This window comes from Melanotaenia boesemani, chromosome 9 (assembly GCF_017639745.1).
Source record: "Melanotaenia boesemani isolate fMelBoe1 chromosome 9, fMelBoe1.pri, whole genome shotgun sequence".
NCBI lineage: Eukaryota > Metazoa > Chordata > Actinopteri > Atheriniformes > Melanotaeniidae > Melanotaenia > Melanotaenia boesemani.
The window spans coordinates 33,358,611-33,378,629 of record NC_055690.1 but is presented as its reverse complement, the minus strand read 5'-3'; the positions used below and the strand labels follow the sequence as shown (position 1 = coordinate 33,378,629).

The following is a 20,019-nucleotide window of genomic DNA, read 5'->3' as shown; positions in this document are numbered from 1 at the left end:
AGTAGTGACAACTTACTGGAGCTAAAACCTTAATTAATTAGATTTTGGGATTCATGTTACTGGTTTCCATATGACAATGATCGGTTACACTTACTTGTACGTCCAGAGCAGGACTGTGGCAGAAAGGATGAGGATGACAATATTGGTGAGCATCAACTGTCTCAGCATCTTCATTGTAGACCACCGGGGGTAAATCCTGCTTTAGTGCAAAGAAATAACCAGTCAGAGCTGCTGCTGTGGTTCTGTAATAGATTCTCATGAAAACAGAAGTAAATGAGTTATTTTCATTCTCTCTCAGCTCCAGCACTTCACATCCCTTCACAGTGTTACAATAAAATGTCTCAGGCTTAATGGTCACTGAAAATAAACATTCTGCTCAGAATCAGTAGAAATTCCTTTTTAAAGCCTGAACACATCGTAGTTTTCATTTCATCATTAGTGATGAAAAAAAAAGATGACAGTGTCCAAATGACACTGAAATTCTGTTGAACTGTACTCAATAAAGTTGCTTCATTTGTACTGATTGAGTTCTGTGTCACCATAATCAAAAATGGGAAGGATTGTTATTTTAACCAGCAGGTTCGTAGCAAAGTGAGTGAAAGATGATTTATTACAGTACAAGAAACCAATCCTTGATGTAACCCTCAGCCTGTCTTCGTCCTCATTCTGTTCTTCCTTCTCCTTCCCACTCAGTCCTTAAAATCCAATCCACAACCATGGTGGTGTGGTGACCTAATCGAAACCGTTTTTTCTTAAACAAGTCCAGACATACAATTTAAGGCTGCTTGGCAAGTTAAAGCCCTACCTGCCCAAGTATGACCTAGATAAAGTTATCCACCTGCTCATTATGGCCTGCATATTATTGCAACTGTCTTTATTATGGCATCGATCAGTCATCTCTGCACTGACCTCAGCTTGTCCAAAACGCTGCTGCTTACAGGGAGAAGATGACATGGTCACGTCACCCCTGTGCTCTCCTCCTTGCATTGGCTTCCTGTTAGTTTTAGGACCCAGTACAAGATTTTATTAATTGTTTTTAAAGCCTTAAGTGGTTTGGCTCCCTTGTATTTGTCAGAGTTGCTACACCAGCATGCTCCAGATAGGACTCTGAGGTCCTTTTCAGAGCTCTTACTGAAGGTACTGAAGGTCCTGCTAGACTTAAATCCAGGGGTGACAGAACTTTCTCTGCTGCCGCTCCAAAGCTGTGGAACAGCCTTCCCTTCACATCAGAGCTGCTCAGTCTGTCTCTGGGTTTAAGTCTCTACTCAAAGCCACTTCTTTGTGCTGGCATTTGAACAAAACTGAGCTTGACATTTGAGTGTTTTACTTTTTATTCTAGTTTTATTGATTTTATTCTTTTATTGATTATACCTTTTCATTGATTTTATATTTTATGGATTTCATTTTTATTGTTTTGTGTGTGTGTGTGTGTGTGTGTGTGTGTGTGTGTGTGTGTGTGTTGTGTTTTATTTTCAACTGTGGAGTGTTTCTTGTTCTATTGTTCAGCACTTTGGGCAACTGCTGTTGCAGAAAATGTGCTATATAAATAAACTTGAACTTGAAACGTCCATAAAGAAGACCAGCCACTAATCTATCTATGCCTACAATTGTTCATGTCTTATCTTTAGTGGAAAATGCTGAAACCTAATTATTATGAAATGTTTGATGTTTGAGGGAAGGACGTTGTGAACCTCCCCTTATAAATACCTTGGGATGTGTATAAAATCACACAGGGGCAGCAGAAAAAGCCTCCAGGTGGCTCTGGATAAAGAGAGGTGATCCGTGGGTGAACTGCCCTTGGCAGGGTCACCTGAGGGAGGGTGTCTGATGTTCAAAAGACCCGAAACACCCAGTGATCTCAGGATACATCACTGATAATGTGCCCTGGTATTGCATCAGAAGATGTATCATCACAACAAGTGTTCAGTCTATGATGAAAAGTAAGTGCATTCCTTTCATTGGATTTGTGTTTATCACAACCTAATTTTCACCACAGGCATTCATCAGAATAAGGTGGTGTGTCTTCTTAGGTAAATATCTCTACTAGTTAGCAGACACCTTCTTAAGTCTGCTTAGATGTCTGTGTTCTCCAAGAAATGTTCAATGTCCTCTATTAGAAGAAAGAAGAAACAGCAGTAATGTTCCTGTCAGGAAGAATGTGCGCTACTCGTGCTGCTATGAATCTATACCCACTCTGGCCACAAGGTGGTGCTATTGCCACATTTGTGTTAGTTTGGCCAGCAGAGATGTTTGTATGTTTCATTGGGCAATGTGATTTAATACTTAAGATTGTTTAGGCTAGACTTGCTGATTTTATATGCAACTGCATTAATACATGCATATTTAATGTATATTTTATGGACATTTTTTGTTGACATAATATAGCACGTATTGCTCAGTTATTCATTGATATTTATCTGTTATTTCAGACTGTCATAGCACTACTGAGTTTGAACTGCTTCAATAAACAGAACAGATCAAGACAGTTCGAGAAAGAGAAAGATAGCTGCCTCCCTTTCCTGCATCCTGACTGATACACCATCTTGTCTACCGTAAAATCCACGACTAGCTAGGTTTCCTGGGTAACACCCCAACAGATGTGTATGGTGTGGATGCGTATGTATGACTAGAGACTCTCCCTTATGAAGCAGTGGACAGAGCAGATACCTAGCTGGATTTAAGGAAGCTCTGTTGAATAGCTGAAGTAGACTGTGAGAAATACCATCAGGAATTAAAATGGGTACCTGTATCAGCAAAACTGAATTAGAAGGAGATGCTAAAGTTATGCAGGCAAAGGGTCCAGATAATGTAAAATATCTAAATAAACAGAAAGAGACACATCAATTTGGTGGTAAAGTAACTATCCATCATGCACCCTACTGGTTACAAGAATCAAAGTAAAAGCAAAATATAATACAAAAAAAGTAAAAGAAGCATGGCTTAGAACAAGCGAATAAGTGGCTTGAGGCAGAACGGAGAAGGGATAGTAGACAGAGGAGGAAAGGAGAAATAGACTCCATGATAAAGGAAGAGGAGGATGAGCTTGGTCTGAATACAGTGTTCTGTCCTTCCCCAGCAGTGTCCCAGCAACCTGTACATGCAGAGGTCACAGGATCCTCCTCCTCTTCCTCAACCTCCTCCTTACAATCTAATCTATCCCCAATCTATCAAATGAATAAAGTCCCTGAGCCATGCACAGCCAAGCCTGAGCATTTCAATCTTCCCATGCCAACTGATAATAATATAACAACCAGAGGACATCCAACAGAACCAGATAGAGGCTGGATAGAATTAGCCACGCCCCTAGTGGGCATGCTCTCCCAACTCAAAGGACTAATGACTGAGCCAGAAACAGAAACTGAGCAATTCCCAGTGACTGAAGTATCCAACCCTAGGGCAGGATGGGGTGAAGGGAATAACTTATAACCAAATACAATGACAGTTTTTAGCGCATGGACAGATAGAGATGCGACTGAAGCTGTAGCAGGACTGACTGACCCAAAGACAAACTCAGAAAACTTAACAAAGAAATGATAGACTTGAATAATAGCTATAAATTAAATGGTCTGGAGCAGGGCTATTCAATTCGGTCCTACGAGGGCCGCAATCCAGCAGGTTTTCCATGTATCCCTGCTTCAACACACCTGACTCAAATTAATTAGTCATTGTTCAGAACTTGATTGGCTGTTAGATCCATTCAATTTGAGTCAGGTGTGTTGAAGCAGGGATACATGGAAAACCTACTGGATTGCGGCCCTCGTAGGACCGAATTGAATAGCCCTGGTCTGGAGGATAAGAGAGCTCTAAAGAAAGCTCTAGGACCCTACTGGATACATGTAAATGGGAACTGGAACCCCAGAGATGAACAAGGTGCTGTATAAAATAGACTGAACTATCATAAATAAGACTACACAAACCGAGAAAGAATGTTTTGAGGACTACTAAGGGGACTGGAGCAACAGTACAGGATCTTATTGCTATGTGCTGGGTCTAGGCTACAACAATGTGGATACTCATGGCTCTCTCCAGCATAAGTTGGGTCCCAAAATTGAAGTAGTTTATTTTATCCCTGTTTTAATAAAAAACAGACTGATAAATGTTCAGAAAAGCAAAATTCACCCAATACATTCTATAAATGTATAAGATTTTGTGTTCATTCCTCATCAGCCTCAGCCTGCTCATAACAACAACTGGACAAATAATGTTTTTAGCACACTGAAGCTAGCTTTGTCAGATCTTTGGCTGGAAAACAATTTTCAGTTAATTTATTATTTAATTTCTTTAATTTATTACAAAGCACAAACTCTTTTTTTCGTTTTAACAGAAACTGGTTAGACAGAGAAAATGATTGGGTTGTTCTTATAGAAGCGACCCCTCCAAACTTCAGCTTTATCAGTGAAGCTAGATCAAAAGCTGATTGCAGGTGGCGGAGCTGCAGGTTTACTATGAAATTTATAAAGAGAGACTGAGGATTTATAATCTGCAGCTGAGAACGGCAAGACCATCTTTCTTTTCTGACATCATTGCTAAGAATAGCAATAATGCTCGTACCTTGTTCGTTACTGTTGACAGGCTAACTAATCCTTCTGAGTCAGTAACAACAGAACTTCTGTCCAACCGGGCCTGTAATGAGTTTGCTTCTTTCTTTACTGACAACATTAAAAAAAAAATCAGTCAGTCAATGCTTCTATGCCAGGGGTAGGACATATGTCCCTGTGTCCACTCACTAAATTGCCCACTCACTGGCCCTGACTGAGACCTGGATCCATCCAGAAAGCACAGCTACTCCAGCTGCTCTTTCTGTCAATGCAGAATTTACACCTCACTCTGCTGGATGAGAAGGTGGTACGGGCATTCTTTCCGCTCTCTAAATGAGGACAAAGTCTCTAAACTTCTTGTCAATTCAAAAGCCACGAACCGTTCTCTTGATCCTGTCCCTACCAAAATCCCACACTCAACCCAGCCCAGGCTGAAAACTACCGGCCGGTCTCACTGCTTCCATTCATGTCTAAACTACTAGAGCGTGCCATCCTCAGTCAGGTCTCGCGGTTCCTCCAAGACAACAACCTGTTAGATCCATATCAATCTGGCTATAGGCAAGGTCGCTCTACTGAAACTTCTCTCCTGTCAGTTACTGATTCCCTACGGGTTGCCAGATCCACTGGTCAATCCTCAATTCTTATACTACTGGACCTGTCTGCGGTCTTTGACATGGTCAAGCATCAGATCATCCTCTCCACACTCTTGGAACTTGACATCTCAGGATCTGTCCTCTCATAGTTTATGTCCTACCTCACAGGAAGATCCTTCAAAGTATCTTGGTAAAGGGGAATGTCCAGATCACCTGGGCTGACAACAGGGGTGCCGCAGGGCTTGGTGCTTGACCCTCTTCTCTTTTCACTGTACACCTCCTCACTCAATGCTTCTCCTATCACTGCTTTGCAGATGACGCTTTTCTTTTCCTTCCTACCTGATGCCACAACCGTCTCAATGCGAATATCAGCATCTCTTGCTGATATATCCGCATGGATGATAGATCGTAACCTTCATCTAAATCTGTCCAAGACCAAGCACATTGTCTGTCCAGCTAATCCTTCCTTACCACCACAGATAAGTGTGCAACTCGACTCTGTCACACTTGTGCTTACGTCTTCTACCAGGAATCTTGTTGACATGGTAGACAACCAGCTGACCTTTAAGAACCATGTTGCCTCGGTTGCTTGGTCTTGCAGATATGAAAAGACATTTCCATACAGGTTTCAGTGGGTCTAAGGGGGACGCCCCTTGACCTCAGTAAGCTGGCTTATGGTCCGTATTACAGAACGCTAACTGCACTGATAACATCTCTGTCTTCACAGGTTCAACGCCACCACCAGAAAAAGGAAGAATCCTCGGGAAAAGGTGCAAGGCTCTCTGACTGGATTTGGCTTAAAGTAATGAAAAGAAAGTGGACAGAACGTAGGTGGACGGGACCATTTAAGGTGACAATTGCAACCACACATGCAGTGCAGCTTGAAGGGAAAGGCAATGAGTGGTTCCACCTGAATCATTGTGCACCAGCAGAAGCACCTGAAAGACCTCTGTCTAAAGTCAGGGAGGATGTGGCTCGGACTACAACTGCATAAAAAAAAAAAAAACATTAAACTTTTTGCTTTTATAACTACTATCTTATGAAGTTTGATTTTGCAGCAGGGCAGCCCAGAGGGTTGTTATGTTTTGTAGTGCTTGCAACCCAATTCTTTAAATGCTTAAAAATCCACAGGCCAAGGACGCAGGTGCATATGTTATGGGTGTATGGCTATCTGGGTCTGATCCTCTTGGGCAATTTTGAATTGTGGTCTTAAAAAATATTACAGTGTCTCCTACCCCGTCCCCAGATCCCTCCTCCTCCTCTGTCGTTCAACATTCCATATTAACAAAGGCTATGCAAATAAAGATAAAGATTGGATTAGAAACAGGATGAATGCAAAGTAACTTGTAGCTTGACACGATGGCAGCTTGTACTAATGTTACAACACATGTAAGTTGTGTTATGTGTTCTATTGCCAGACCCACTCTTTGGACTGTCCCCTCTCTATTTTCCACTATAGCTCAGTAGCTGACTGTATTTATCACCTTTATACCACTCAAAATCCATCTAACACATGTACACCTCTTCATGTTTTCTTCCAACTAGCTCCTGCTGCTGCCATTCCTCCCATCTTTATCCCGGGTAAAGAAAATCACTCCTGTATAACTAGATTTAACTCTTTTGTTCTTTCAGTAGGTCACATAGATCCTTCTTGGTGTTTGGCCACTACCAATGTCTCCACCTGGTAGAATGCCACTACCTTGACCACAGCCAGGGCAGACCTGTGGTGGTACTGCGGTGGCGCAAACAGTCCACCATCAGCTTCAGTGGCACAGGATTCACGGACTCACCCACTTATACTGTATAGATGCCATTGGAGTTCCCAGAGGGTTACCTGATTAATATAAATTGGTTCATCAAGTAGCAGCAGGTTTTGAATGATCTCTTTGCTGGTGGTGCACCATTAATAAGAACATAGATCGCATAAATTATGTTTGTTATAAAGTCCAACATTTAGATAATTTAACCAGATTAGTAATTGACTTTTTGTTGGCTGAAAAGGGGGACATTTGTTTCATGTTTGGTGAAGAATGTTGTACTTTCATTCCTAACGATACTGCCCCTGATGGTTCAGTAACAAGAGCCCCTGCAGGTCTTAGTGCCCTATCCAATGAGCTGAAGGAGTGCTCGGGTATTGAAAATCCACTAAGTAACTGACTGGATGGTTTGTTCGGTAAATGGAAAGGTTTAATTACCTCAGTTTTTATTTCCATGATTGCTACTGCCTCTTTATTGGCTTTATGTGAATGCTTTTATATTCCATGCATCAGATCTTTGTGTGTAAAATGCATTACCACTGCTATAGATAATAAGATACCAGGATCTCCCCCTCCATACCAAATGCCGCTCCCAGCTGGAGAACACCTACTTTATTGGACTCAGTGTATTCTGATAACAACGAAGGAGAAGATATTCTTTAAAATGCCTTATATCCTTTTTTAAGGTTCACATAGGGAACCTACGTGAAAATGGGAATTGAAGAATTATTTTTTGTTAATCTTACTTTATATCTTTTAATTAAACATGCTCACAGATGACATGAAATGCATAGGACAGCAGATTTTCAGTACAAGTGGGGTAAACACAGGATGTTACATGCATGACAAAGAGGCTTAGCTTTGTATAAAACTGCATGGGTGATAAGATAAGTACGGGTTGGTCTGGCAGTTTGTCCGCTGTCTTGTATTTCCTGCTCTACTCCCTTCTACACTCTGTATCTATACTCACAGATGTACTGGACCTCCAAAACAGAAGACACCTCAACTTAGCAACTGACTCACACTTGTTCACAGCCAGGTGTGTGATAAGAAGGAGGTCCTACTCAAGAGATCAACCTACATTTCTCTATAAAAAGGGTTTAGGGAAAGCTAGGGGATCCCAGCCATGAGAACTGACCCAGCGTTCTGTTGGTTTTAGGGCTATGCACTTTGAACCCAGACACTCCGAAACGTCACCCACCTCATTTCTGATTAAACAAACAGTGCTGAATAGGTAAAGTTTTATTGGAGTCAGATATTATATGTTAATGTTTAACCTACTCTAAATTAAACACACACACACACACACACACACACAGACAATTTACTAAAAATATTAGAATGCTGATTTAAACTGAGGGTAAATAACTCCCAACATAGTAAAAAAAAAAAAAAAAGCTATTCAGGATAAGTCTTTTTTAAACCATTTTCAACCTCTCTTTGAATTTATTAGAACTCCATTAATGAAAACTTCAGATGGGAAAAAAAGATAAATAATAATAAAAAGAAATAGTGCACAAACTCAGCATTTTTTAAAAATTCAACCATAATGATGAACCATAACTCAGGCCTTTAAATCACCAGGAGTCAGTTGGCAAAACTCAAAACATCAGGGGGTCTTGCTTGAGCAGGCAGACATTGTCTCAAGGCTTATGTGGTCTAGCTGAAATGCTCCAAGCTGGGTCTGTGCATCTATCAAAGAAAGAGCCGTGAACAATCAGCGACTTGCAGAGATGCATCAAAAATGAAGTCCAACATAAGCTGGAAAGATTTCTGCCATTTTGCACAGGGTCTTTTGTTGTATGGACAAACCAAATCAAGATAACATTCAATGTGGAAACCAGTTTTGGTAGAAGGCCTGTTACACACACATATGAAGCAATTATTGATGTGCCTTACACTTACTGTTCTTACCCAGAATTTCCAACAGTTTGAAAATATTTTGTCCAGTAACTTTGTCTTAATTGACATTATTTAAACAATGCTAAATGTATTAAATTAAAACTCTCCGTTTTACTATCACTTTGACCTGTTAATAAATTGTTAAATTGATCCTCGACATCATCCTCCTCATTTCTGATTCAACAAACAACGCAGAATAGATCAAGTTTTATTGGAGTCAGATATTGTTTAACCTATTCTAAATTCACTACCAACGACAACACAAGGTGCTTTACATGATAAAAACAATGTATGCATATTAAATACAACAAGACTACAAACACTGAAAATCAAAGTAGCTTAGCAATTAAAGAAAAAAAGAAAAGAAAAAAAATCACTGCTATCTTTCTCACATGCACTCAGATATCCGCACACATCCACAGACAGAACAGTAACCCCCCCACTCAAGAATAAATATATATATATATATATATACACATTTATATGCATGTAAATAATACACATAAAGGATGTCCTTAAATAACATTGTAAAAAGTAATACATAGAATAAAATAAGATAACATAAAATAAAATCATGTAAAATAAATAAACAAATAAAATGCAGTTAAAAGCTAAAAAGGTCTTGGGCCTCTTTTTTTTTTTTTTTTTTTTTTTTTTTTTTTTTTTTTTTTTTCTTTCTTCCTTTTTTTTTCCCCTTTTTTTTCTATTTTTTTTCTATTTTTTTTTTCTCTCTCTCTCTTTCTTGGGCCTCTTTTTAAAAACAGTCTCTGCAGACCTGAGGTTCTCTGGCAGGTTGTTCCACAGATAAGGGTCGTAATAATGAAACGAGGCCCTGCTGTAGGTTTTAGTCCTTACTTTTGGAACAACTAAAAGACCGGTACCAGAAGACCTCAGGGTCCACGAGGGTTTATTATTTAAGAGCAAGTCACATAAATAAGAAGGCCCAAGACCATTAAAACATTTCTAAACCACTAAAAGAACCTTAAAGTAGCAAAGACAAATAATCCCAAGATACGGCTTCCCAAGTAAAATCTAAAGTGATAACAGAACTCATTTTGAAATTGATATCTAATTGATATCTGGACTGGTAGAGAGGAACAATACCATTATAAAAATGACAGACTTAGGAAAACTATGGAGGAAACAGGGAAAAAAAATGGATATATTGTTAAGATTTGTTTAATCTACACATGCATATAAAACAAAACTCTAACACAGGCCTGACTCCATTTGAAATCATGTATAGACAAAGATATAGAAGAAGAACAGAAGCAGAAGAACAATGTGAACAAGATTAAGTATAAAACTGTTAAAGACAAAGGAAGTCCTGAATGCTAATAGAATGCCAGATGCTTCTCTACCTTAGCTGGACACTGATGACCTCTGAAGTTGGTGACTGGATCCAGATCAAGAACTTAAAAGGAAAGAATTGTGCCCCACCCAGGTGGAAAGGTATGTCCAGGTATTGCTTCCCACACCAACTGCTGCCAAAGTACCGGAAGGAACTTCCTAGATACATCTGTCACGTTGTAAAGGAAAGATCACTTTAGTTTAGGTCTGGGATCAGGTGGTGACAAGCCTGACTATAAAGGAAGGTGGGGCCAATAAGGACCACTAATCTTAAACTCAGTGAAGAAATCAACAGTATTACCTGCCCCTTAGAAAATAATAATAGGTTGGAATTTAAGTGGTTACTGGTGACAGTGTGTATCAACCACTTGGGTTTTGCCTCCATCTGGTGGACAACTTATCAAACTACAGACCCAAAGGCCTGATGTTATGGGACCTTGACTCAGACAGATTTTGTATTGGTGTGTGGAGCATACATCCACACGTTCCTGCCACCAAACTGGGTGGGTCGTTGTGCAGCCGTGGATCCAACTGACCACTCTTTTAACATTTCAGCTCATCCGCAGGTGAACCAACCACACCTAGCGGAGGCAATACCAACCACACAGTGGTGGAGTCAGAAAATTTTCACTGGGGTGGCCAAGATGGATCTGAGATTATTTTTGGGGTGGCATACATTTCCCACTGCACGATGTGTCAGTTTATAAAGCTCAGCTGCAACGTCATGCATCATCCCAAAAAAAAAGCTGTGAAGTGCACTTTCTCAGCATCGTGATGCTGCTGGGCAGTGACCGCTCCACAAATGAGCATTATAAATGTCAGTGCACCCTCAAACGACTCAGGAACGCTTAGTAAAAGGTCGGAAGGTTACATAGTGCCACCTTAACAACAACAACATGACAACAATCATTTTTCCTTTATTTATCCCAAATGAGAAATTCAGCTCTGCTTTTAATCCATCTTTAGATGTACTAAAGAGCAGTGGGCTGCCATGTTTTGGCACCTGGGGAAGAGTTGGGAGGGATTAAGGGCCCTGCTACCACATTAACCCTGCACCTCTACAATATCTGTAAAGCAGATTTATTCATTCATTCTCTGTACCACTTAGTCCATTACTGGCCGCGGGTAAGCTGGAGTCTATTCCAGCATTTTAACAGGTTCGAGGCAGGATTCACCCTGGACAGGTCACCAGTCCAACACAGGGCCAACACAGCACTCACTCCTAGGGAGAATTTAGAGCAACCAACCTAACATGCATGTCTTTGGACGGTGGGAGGAAGCCAGAGTACCCGGAGAGAACCAACACATACACGAGGAGAACATGCAAACTCCACACAGAAAGGCCGTCGCTCCTGAGGTTCGAACCTGCAACCTTCTTGCTGTGAGGATGCGTTGCTAACTGTGCAGCCTCTTGAAAGCAGATTAAATAATTAAATAATATTAACATTAAATAATATTTGGTGTATCTAGATTTATTTCATTTATTTATTTTTTTTATTTGTGCAGATAAAGTAAAAGGCGTCGCTCAGTTTCTGTCTGGTCCTGCTTTTTCTTGGTATAAAACCGACATAACACGCAAATGTGACAGTATGTCCATTTACAAAGTCTGATTTTCACTGATGTTCATGACTTATTATTTTTTTTATTAATTACAGGACATTTCTTGTCAATAAAATGCAGAATCTATGAAAGTGGTCTGATTTCAATCAAGATATTACTGGTCAAACAGTACCTTAGTAGTACCATAGTACTAGTAATCAGTTTCTTTATGGTACAACACGGGCACTCGGCAGCCCAAGCATTTGCTGCTCATGCCTGTTGGCGAGCGGTGGCTCTGATTATTTGTTGTTTGGTCACATCTCATAGCTGCCACTCTGAGGAGAATTTCTAACCACCAATCATCTGAAGACCGGATGTGTAAGCAGCAAGTGAAGCACCATTGACTAGAAATATATCACATGTCACTTTTTTTTTTTTTGTATTTATACCAAATAAATAAATACAAAAAAAAACACACTAAGTAAACGAACTATGTACAGCAAACGAAAAAAAAATAACCAGAATGAATAACAAATTAACTAGAAGAAACATAAAAAAATAAAAAATATTTTTGTCAAATGATTCATTTTATGCTAGGATCCAAATTTTGTTATGTTTAGGATGACTTCTCTTCAGCAACACGATGTATGGAACTATTAAACACACTTTATTTGCAATTTAAATGAACAACTAACACATACAACATTTACAAACCACACATTTCTAAGCAATTAACCAAATCTAAAAAATCTAACTACTTCCTAATCTAACATCATCCAACAAAAACAAAAATAAACACTTGATAAATGAACTATTTGCAGCATTTGGGGACATTCTCTTTGATCCATTTCAGCAAAGCTGGCTCCGTATGGGCAGAAACCAATGGTGTGAAAGGTGCGACACAGCTCACTTTTATATTTTGGGTGTCTGCTCAGGCTGCGCAGTTCATGGATTCTATTACCAAAGTGCTGATTAACTGACAGGTCTGCAGGAAGAAACATTAAATCAGTTTTGCCAATTAATTCAACATAATTTTGAGACTGAAACAAGTAGGCGTCCTAAAGGTTTTAATATTTCAGCGAAAACATAAAAAAATAAAAATATTACTGTCAAATTATCCATCATTTTATACCAGGATCCAACTTCTGTTGTGTTTAGGATGAACCAGTCAGCCACTATGAAATCTAGTTACCATTAAAATCACACAAAAATAACAAGAAAAATAACAAAGATAATCCTGATATCAGTCATCTGTAGCTGGATGTGTTCTGGAGTCAGGATCAGATCAGAAACATTGCCTGCCTGATGAAGACATGGTGTGTGAAATCAGCCTGCAGTTAGTGCCTTAGTGACGCGTCCGTTCATATGGTAACGAACAAGCAGAGAGAGGAGCAAAGTATAAAAAGTAAAAAAATAAACATTGCAGAAATGAACTACTTACAAACATTTACACCATTCTCCAAAGAGAATGGCTCTTTTTTGTTATTTTCTCTCAGTAGATAGTGGTGCTAGCACTCTTTTTTCTTCTGTGTGAAAGCTGTTTTTTATTGGTAAAAGAAAGAAAAGACTTCAGTCATCGTCTGCTACACGTTCTAATGACATAAAAAATATCTGCAGTGTTGTAGAAAAATGATTTACCAGTCAGTCTGCTGGCCATCTCCTGGTCCACAGTTTGGTGGTCGGCCTTCCCAGCGAGGTATCTGACCATCATTGAACTCCTGGCTGAGCTTGTGATTTGAGCAGCGTTACACCACTTTGGTATAAAAACAGCTCTGCTGTTTTTGTAAACAGGCATTGCCCAAATACCAGCCCCCTGTGGTGGCATGGTCAGCACTTTGATCCAAAAAGGACACAATAATACCAGGCAAAAAAATAATAATTTACTATGTATTTACACAATCCATCTCATTTATCCTGCAGTTTTTGTCTTTTCTTAGATGATATATATTTTTAAGAGCTCATTGTTTAGGTCTCCATGCTGCACCTGGGGCACATTTTTGAAAGTAATAATACTAGACAGTGATGGTGTCATCACACTGTTCCACAGGTCATTAAATGTGTCTTGGCTTAGTGGTAAGCTGTCGTAAGCTTGCTCTTCCATAACTTCTCTCCAGGTTTGGCAATGGGACTGATGAAGGGCGACCTCCTTGGCGTTGAGGACCCCTGTTCTCCTGAGTTGTTGCCACTGTGTTGCTTCATCTTCAGCAATGTCTGACCAGTCTGACCTCCAGCAGACACCCAGCATGCTGGAGGACCAGCCACAGCCCCCGGTACGCACACACACCGCCAGAAACCTGTGTTGGGGATGACGGGTTCAAGATCTTGGCTGTGTTTTTTGGTACAGAGGAGTTTCAGGAGCAGAACTGGGAGGGTGTTGTGGACGGAGTGTGTGCCAGACTGTCCAAGTGGAAATGGCTGCTACCTCAGCTTTCCTACAGGGGGCGAGCCCTTATTGTCAATAACCTTGCAGCCTCGACCCTGTGGCATCGGCTGATGGTTTTGACCCCACCGAGGGGCCTGGTGGAGGACCTTCAGAGGGCTGTTGTCAATTTTTTTCTGGTCTGGGATGCACTGGGTGCGGGCAGCGGTTCTGTACTTGCCGGTGCAGGAAGGAGGACAGGGCCTGGTGGACATTGCATCTCGTATCAAGGCCTTTAGGTTGAAAACGGCTCAGCGGTTGCTGTACCATTCTGGACTGCCATGGACTGACACTACCTGTGTACTGCTGAGGCAGGCCGGAGGCTGTTGATACAATAAATATCTTTTTCTTCTTCAACCGGGGTCCATAGATTTGCCTGGTCTGACTCCTTTCTACAGACCTGTCCTGCAGGCATGGCAAGTTTTTATCTTCCATCGGAAGGAGTCTTTGACAGTGGGAATGTGGGTCCTGGAGGAGCCTCTTGTTGGTAATAGCCTCATCACTTCTCAGGCTCTGAACTCCGAAAGCCTGAGATCCAGACTAAGGGTGTGTGAAGCTTGGTGATCTGCTAAGGACTTCTATTACACATTTGTCCGGGATGCTCAACATTAAGTCCAGCAGACTGTTGACCAGGTTGGTGAAGGAGGCTCGTGCGTCACTACCAGGACCCCTCAGAGTGTTTGCTGAGGACAGGGCTGTTCTGGATCGGCGGGCAGCTGGTGTGGACTACCTGTTTCCATCCCTGACTGTCTCTCCTGCCATTGGTCAGTGGCAGGATGATGAGGACATCTTGTTGGCTTTTCAGACCCCGGTGTCAAGGGACTTTGAAACTTTGGGAAGGATGGTGCTGTATCATTTCAGTGTGAAAGTCTCAAATCTCTGCTCCTTGGTGGGGGGGGGGTCAAGGTGGACGGAGGTTTTTGGCAAGGGTGTGTCCCCAGGGGGCTGTTGGTGGTCCCTGTATAAGCCCCCCATTGATAAACGGATGGGAGATCTCCAGTGGAGGGTTATACATGGGACTATAGCGACAAACAGGTATCTGGTGCATCTCAATCCTAACACAGGGGTGGGTTGTCCTTTGTGTTTGCAGCCTGAGACGGTCCATCATGTGTTTACTCAGTGTGGTAGACTGGCTGGGCTCTTTAGGCTTTTGGGGACTTGGTTTCAGGGACTAGGGGTACAGTTTTCATTTTGTTTGTTTATTTATGGTCCACGCTATTCTGCGAGGAACAAAGAGGTGCATACACTTGTTAACTTCCTTTCAGGTCAGGCAAACCTAGCTGTTTGGAAAACCAGGAAGAACTGTGTGAGGGGTGTGGGGACAGTGGACGTGGTGATGATGTTGACAGGGATGCTGGCGGCTCGACTCAGGCTGGAGTTTGAGTTTTATAGCATTACTGAAAGGATAGATGCATTTGTGGGACTCTGGGGGGTGCAGGATGTGCTGTGTTCGGTGAGAGAGGACTGTTTGTTTTTGCATTTTTGAGGGTTGTTGGTTCTGGTTCTCTAGTTTCTAAGTACTGTTAGGTGTGAATGGTTTGAAATTTTGTTTATTAATGATTTGTATTTTGTATTTCGTGTTTATTTTTTATTTTTTTTAAGTTTCTTTTCTTTTGCTTTGTTGTTGGTGTTGTTGTGGTCATTTTAATAAAAGTGTCTTTGAAACTCAAAAACTCTCTCTCTCTCTCTCTCTCTCTCTCTCTCTCTCTGTGTGTGTGTGTGTGTGTGTGTGTGTGTGTGTCTCTCTCTCGCTCTCTTCCTTCAAGAAATCCAGGATATCCCTGGATCTCTTCCTGGGGCAACTGGCTGATGGGGTAGGGACAAACCAAGGCAAGGCAGTTTATTTGTATAGCACATTTCATGTACAGGACAATTCAAAGTGCTTTACATAAAAAAAAAGGCATTACAGATATTAAGAAAGCAGAAGGCAGCAACACATAGCAAGAATTACAACAAAATAATAAATTACATTAAAATTAATAAAAGCAATATAAGTTAAAAAGTTACCGTGCAGATTTCATACATAGACTGTCAGAAAAGAAATGTTTTTAACCTGGATTTAAAAGTATAAAATTTAATCTCCACTGGCAGTTTTTTCCACTTCTTTGCAGCTAAATGCTGCTTCTCCATGTTTAATCTGGACTCTGGTCTGGACTAGTTGACCAGAGTCTTTGGATCTAAGAGCTCTGCTAGGTTTATATCCTCTGAACATATCACAGATGTATTCTGAGCCTAAACCATTCTGGGATTTGTAAACGATCAGAAGGGTTTTAAAATCTATTCTGTGACAAACTAGATGAGCTACGTGCCAGGATTAGAGCACAGCGGGGAACAAGAGAATGCTGCGCTCTAATTTTCACTGAAACCTGGCTCTCTGATAACACCCCAGATTCTGCCGTTCAGCTACAGACACTCCATTCATAGAGGCGATCGGACAGCAACCCCGGGCAAGGCGAAGAGGGGAGGTATGTACGTGTTTATCAACAACGCTTAGTGTGAAGACGCACTGTTTGCCTGATGTGGAGATTTTACCGCTTAAGTGCCATCCCTTTTATCCACCAGGGGAGTTTACATCTGTGTTTCTGAGCCCTGGACACCTGAGACTGAGGACACACTGCAGGACTGTGTGGATAACATCGTGCCCACCATACAAGTCAGGAAGTTCCCCAACCAGAAGCCCTGGATAAACAGTCAGGTGTCACGGTTATAGACTTTATGTTTATGTTTTTGGTTTCTGGTCATGTTTAGTTAGTTTTCCCTTGTGTGCTGTGGTTTTCTGTTCCTGCCTCGTTAGTTCACCTGGTCTGATTAGTCATCCACTTCACCTGTGTCTTGTTATTCCCTCAGTGTATAAGTACCCCTGGTTTTCTGTTGTTCCTTGTCGGATCCTCATCATTATTTCATCACCATTCATCATCATTTCACCCTTGCCTGTTCCCTCTGGTTTTTGTTATGTTTTACCTGTTCTGGATCCTGGGAAATAAACCTTTTTACCTGCACCGAATCTGCCTCCTGCCTGACTGCCTGCAATTGGGTCCTCATCTCCTCCAACGCCCGCCATTCGTGACAATAGGATCCTACCATACAAATGGACCCAGCAGGTTTGATGGCTTTTTGTCAATATTACGGCTCTGAGGTTGCTGACTGGTTCCCTACGATGGGGGAGCCAGACCTGTGGTTTCCTGAACCTCCTCCTACAAGGTCCAGGAGGAGGAGGACATCCAGGCACCGGGGGGCGGCGGCCCCCCGAGATCATGACATCAAGCGAACTGGTGGGACTGCTTCTAGGACTGGACACGGAGCCAGAGCCGCTGGACTGTCCAGAGTGGTCGCCTTTCTGGGGGACTGGATTGGCGATAAGCCCCAGGCCACTGGGGCAGGCCTCGTCTCGGAGGTCGACACAGCTCCTCGGTCCACGTCTCGAGTGACGCCATCAGCTCCACGGGCGTCGCCACGGGCTCCCAGGCCCACGCCTCCAGCTACACCTCCAGTTCCAGTGCCGCAGCGTCCCACGCCTGCTCCGAGGTCCTGCCCTGCACCGCAGCGTCCCACGCCTGCTCCGAGGTCCTGCCCAGCTCTTCAGCGTCCCAAGACGATGTCCAGATCTTCTTCCCCTGTGTCGGTACCATGGTTGTCCACAGCTCAAGTTCCTGTTCCCGAGGGGGTCTCAGGTCGAGACGCTACTCACCCTACTCAAGTTCCTGTTCCCGAGGGGGTCTCGGGTCGAGACGCCCCTTACCTGCTACTGGTACCCGACCCAGAGATCCAGTCTGCCCGTCCGCCTCCGGCGATCCAGCCTGCCTGCCTGCCAGAGATCCTGTCTGCCCGTCCGCCGCCAGAGATCCAGCCTGCCTGTCCTCCAGAGGTCCGGTCCAAGTCTTCCCGACCTCCAGGTCGCCCTCCGGAGAGTCTTACCCGCTCCATCCGGCCCCCCGGCCGGCCTCCTGACCTAATCCTGCTGTCTGCTCAGCCTCAGGGTCATCCGCCGGAGGTTCTTCCCCGGTTCGTCCGGCCCCCCAGCCGGCCTCCTAAGCTGATCCTGCTGTCTGCTCAGCCTCCGGGTCGTCTGCCGGAGGTTCTACCCCGGTCCGTCCGGCCCCCCGGCCGGCCTCCGGACCCGATCCTGCCGTCTGTTCTGCCTCCAGGTGGTCCCCCCTGAACAATGTCGTGGGGCCTGTCTTGTTTTGGTCTGGTCTGAGTTCCCCCAGTCTGCGATGTCCTCACTCGCCTCATGTTGGGAGTTTGTGTTCTTATTGGATCGATCGGGAAGTATGGACGCTCCCATGAATAACAGCAAGCAGGAATCTGATGTCCAACACACTTCATTCACATGAACGCATCTATGGACAGAAATTATTGTTCATAAACAAATGCTGTGAGTTCTATCCAAAAGCATGGTGAAATGGGCCCACCTTAAGGAATGGTTACAATGAAAACACATGCCAAGTAAAGTTATTACATATATTTCAGAATAATTCCCACAGAGTACATATCGTTGGGGTGTGTAAATTTGTCTGATTTGTCTGTAAATTCTGATCCAAGTTTTACCTTGTATTTGCAACTAGTGATTACTTCCTTGATAAAATAAGTTACTCCTGATTGAATTCTTTAAAAAAGGGAAAAAAAGAACAACCCAGTCTTTTGAAAGGAACAGCTCCTTTTTCTCAGGCACAATATATGTATAATGACAAGCATACCTTTAAAATATAGCAGAAACCTTGAATCAGCATGACTATTTCCTATCCATTAGAAATTCTTTGGCTAATCTGCTCACACCCAAATTTACACAAACCTTTTTGTGACCTCTCATGTGATTTTCCTGAGACTTTTCAGCTCATGTGAGGGTGTGATGTTGTTTCTCTTCCCAAAACGGTTTGTCTTCACTGATGGAGAGGTGGGGAACACCAAAGAAGCTACTGATCTGGTTAAGAAGAATGCAGGTTCACACAGGTGAGACTACAACAACTGACAGTAAGTGTAACACTGTGGTTGTGTGTGTATGAAAAACAAAGTTTGACTTTGTAGGTGTTTCTCTTTTGGGACTGGAGAAGGAGCCAGTTCTGCTCTTATCAATGGGTTGACCAAGGAGGGAGGAGGTCATGCTCAGTTCATCACAGGGACTGACAGGATGCAGCTAAACGTTAGTAAAATAGACTGCAGCCACATAATTTTACTGGAAAGAAAATGTTGTAAGAAATATAAATAAACCACTTGTTAACCATCAGGTGATGCAGTCGCTGCGGTTTGCACTGCTGCCAGCTGTGGAGGACGTCTCAGTAACATGGGATTTACCAAAGGGAGTGTCAGCCACCGTCCTCTCTCCACCAATCACAGCAATTTTCCAGAGGCAGAGGTCACTGATTTATGCCCAGCTCACTGGACTGGTAGAAGCACCACCATGACACTTGTTTAAATGGTTTTACTGGCCAAGTTTACACAAACAAAGAAACAAAAACAAACACATGTATCTTTATGTAAATGTGGCAGTAGCTCTGGTGGTAGAGCCGCTCGTTTGATAGGTTGGGGGTTAGAATCCCGCTCACCCAGTCAATCTATTGTTTTCCTGGGCAACACACTTCATCCTACTTGCCTCCAGTGTTTACATCACTGTATGAATCAGCGTTTGAATGTGTGTGAATGTTTGGTGGTCAGAAAAACACTGTTTGTGCAGATGGGTTCAAACACGCCGTCAGTCTGCACCAGGGCAGCTGTGGCTACACACACAGCTTACCATCAGCAGGTGTGAATGAATCATGGATACAATGTAAAGTGGCTTGAAAAAGCGCTATAATAATCTAATCCATTATTATTAAAGAAATGTGTGTATTATTTTAAGCCTGTAATGATTTCTCAGCGTTTAGAGGCAGCAGAGGGCTGTGTGACAGTGAAGTTCAGCCTCGCAGGTCATCCCTCTCAGAACC

General features: G+C 42.5%; 1 long non-coding RNA gene across 2 annotated transcripts; it reads left to right on the top strand.

The window, feature by feature from the left end:
* The first annotated feature begins 407 nt into the window (after positions 1-407).
* LOC121646239 lies at positions 408-19,426 on the top strand. Of its 2 annotated transcripts, none has more exons than XR_006011592.1 (3): positions 408-417; positions 17,746-17,750; positions 19,324-19,426. It is a non-coding gene; the product is annotated as an uncharacterized LOC121646239 (long non-coding RNA). The 2 variants fall into 2 exon arrangements; XR_006011591.1 differs by lacking the exons at positions 408-417; positions 17,746-17,750 and adding exons at positions 19,010-19,048; positions 19,124-19,238.
* Positions 19,427-20,019: the final 593 nt, after the last annotated feature.